Genomic DNA, 2,389 nt, shown 5'->3' with positions numbered 1-2,389 from the left:
TCTGTCAACAATAGAGACTTCCTCCACACTATCCACAATACGTATGTAGTCCTCACTGCCAACCACAGTGAAGTTCTCCTTCCTGTCCACCACAAGGACGTTTTCCCACTGTACACCACAAAGATGTCCTCCACACTGTCCACCACAAGGACATTCTTCCCACTGTCCACCACAGGAACGTCATCCCCACTGTCAACAAGTGGGATGTCCTCCTATGAACCAAAGGGACTTCCTCACCAATGTCCTTTTAAGGGGCATTCTCAACACTGACCACCACACGGACTTCCTTCACACTGTCCAGTAAGGAGATGTTTTTCCCACTGTCCTCCACAGAGACTTCCTACCCACTGTCCACCACAAGGACATTCTTCTTACTGTCCACCACAAGGACATACTCCTTTGCACCACCAAAACATCCTCCTCATTTTCCCCCTCAGATGTCCTCTCCACAGTCAACCACAGGTACGACCTCCTCACTATCCACCACAGATAAGTCTTCCCATTTACAAAGTCCATTACAAAGTCGTCCTCACCACTGTCCACCACTCAGATGTCCTCCTGTATACCACAGAGACGTCTTTTTATCTTTTCTCCCCAGAGGCATCCTCCCCATTGACCACAACTGGACATCCTCCATAGTTTCCACCAAAGAGATGTCTTCACAACTGTCCACCACAGTGACATCCTCACCACTATCCACCACAAGTATGTCCTCCCCACTGTCCTCAACAGAGTTGTCCTCCAAACTGTAAACAAAAGAGGCAATCTCCACACTGCACTCAACAGTGATGTGCTCCTGTATACAACAGGGAGATCCTCCATACTGTTTACCACAGGGGGACCTCTCCACTGACCACCACAAGGACATCGTCCATACTGTCCACCACAATGTCATACTCCTGTACACCATAGGGATGTCCTCCCCACTGTCCACAACAGAGACGTCCTCCCTAATGTCCATCACATGGACATCCTTCCCACTGTCCACCACAGGGATGTCCTTCCCACTGTGCACCACAGGTATGTGCTTCCCACCATCCACCACAGAGACGTCCATGCGACTGTCCACCACAGTGATGTTTCCCCCTCTCTCCACCCCCAGAATGTCCTCTTCTATACCACAAGGACGTCCTTCCCACTGTCCACCACAGAAACATCCTCTCCACTGTGCACCAGAGGGACATTCTCCTGTGCACAACATGTATGTCCTCACCACTGTCTACAACAGAGATGTCCTCCACATTGTCCACCACAGTGACATGCTTAAAACTGTCCAGCACAGGGACGTCCTCCCCATTGTCCACCACAGGGACATTTTCCACACTGTTCACCACAGGCCCATCCTCCTCACTGTTTATCACATGGACATCCTTCCCACTTTCCACAGTGACTTCATTCACACTGTCGACCACAGTGACAATCTCCCCACTGTCTAAAACAGAAATATTCTCCCCACTCTCCACCACATGGACATCCTCCTGTGTACCACAGAGATGTCCACAACACTGTTCACCATAAAAATCTCCTCCCCACTGTCCACCAAAGGGAAGTCCTCCTCACTATCGAACACAAAGATGTCCTCACTACTGTCCACCACAATGATATCCTCTTCACTGTACACAACATGGAAGTCCTCTCCACTCTCCAAAACAGGGACATCCTCCCAACTCTCCAGCACAGGGATGTCCTTCTTATCCACCAAAGAGACATCTGCCTGTACACCACAGGAACTTTCTTTCCACTGCCCATCACAAGGACGTGCTTTCCACAGTCCACCCCACTGAAATCCTCCCCACTGTCCACTTTAGGGATGTCCTCCCCACTTTCCACCACAGTGATGACTTCCCCACTTTCCACCAGACGTATGTCCTCCTCTCTGTCATCCACAGAGATGTCCTCACTACTGTCCCTCATGGAATGTCCTTTCCACTGTCCACCACAGGGGCATCCTCCCCACTGTCCAACAGAGGGACATTCTCCCCACTGTCCACCATAGAAATGTCCTCCCCAGTGTCCAACACTGGGACATCCTCCTCACTGTCAACAATAGAGATGTCTTCTGCACTGTCCACCAAAGGGAAATCCTCTTCAATGCCCACCACACTGAAATCCTCCCCACTGTCCACCAAAGAAACATCCGCCCCACTGTCCATCACAGATATTTCCTCCTCAGTGTCCACCAGAAGGAAGTCCTACACACTGTTTACCTAAGGGACACCCACCTCACTGTTCACCACAGTGATATTCTCCGCACTGTTTATCACACGGATGTCCTTCTCAATGATCACCATAGAAACGTCTTCCCCACTGTCCACCACAGGTACCTCCTCCCCACTGTCCACCACAGGGACGTCCTCCCTGCTGTCCACCACAGGGATGTCCTCCCTCC

Source organism: Arvicanthis niloticus, chromosome 23, assembly GCF_011762505.2.
Source record: "Arvicanthis niloticus isolate mArvNil1 chromosome 23, mArvNil1.pat.X, whole genome shotgun sequence".
Classification (NCBI taxonomy): domain Eukaryota; kingdom Metazoa; phylum Chordata; class Mammalia; order Rodentia; family Muridae; genus Arvicanthis; species Arvicanthis niloticus.
The sequence above is the reverse complement of the archived record's forward strand: the minus strand, read 5'-3'. Positions refer to the sequence as shown.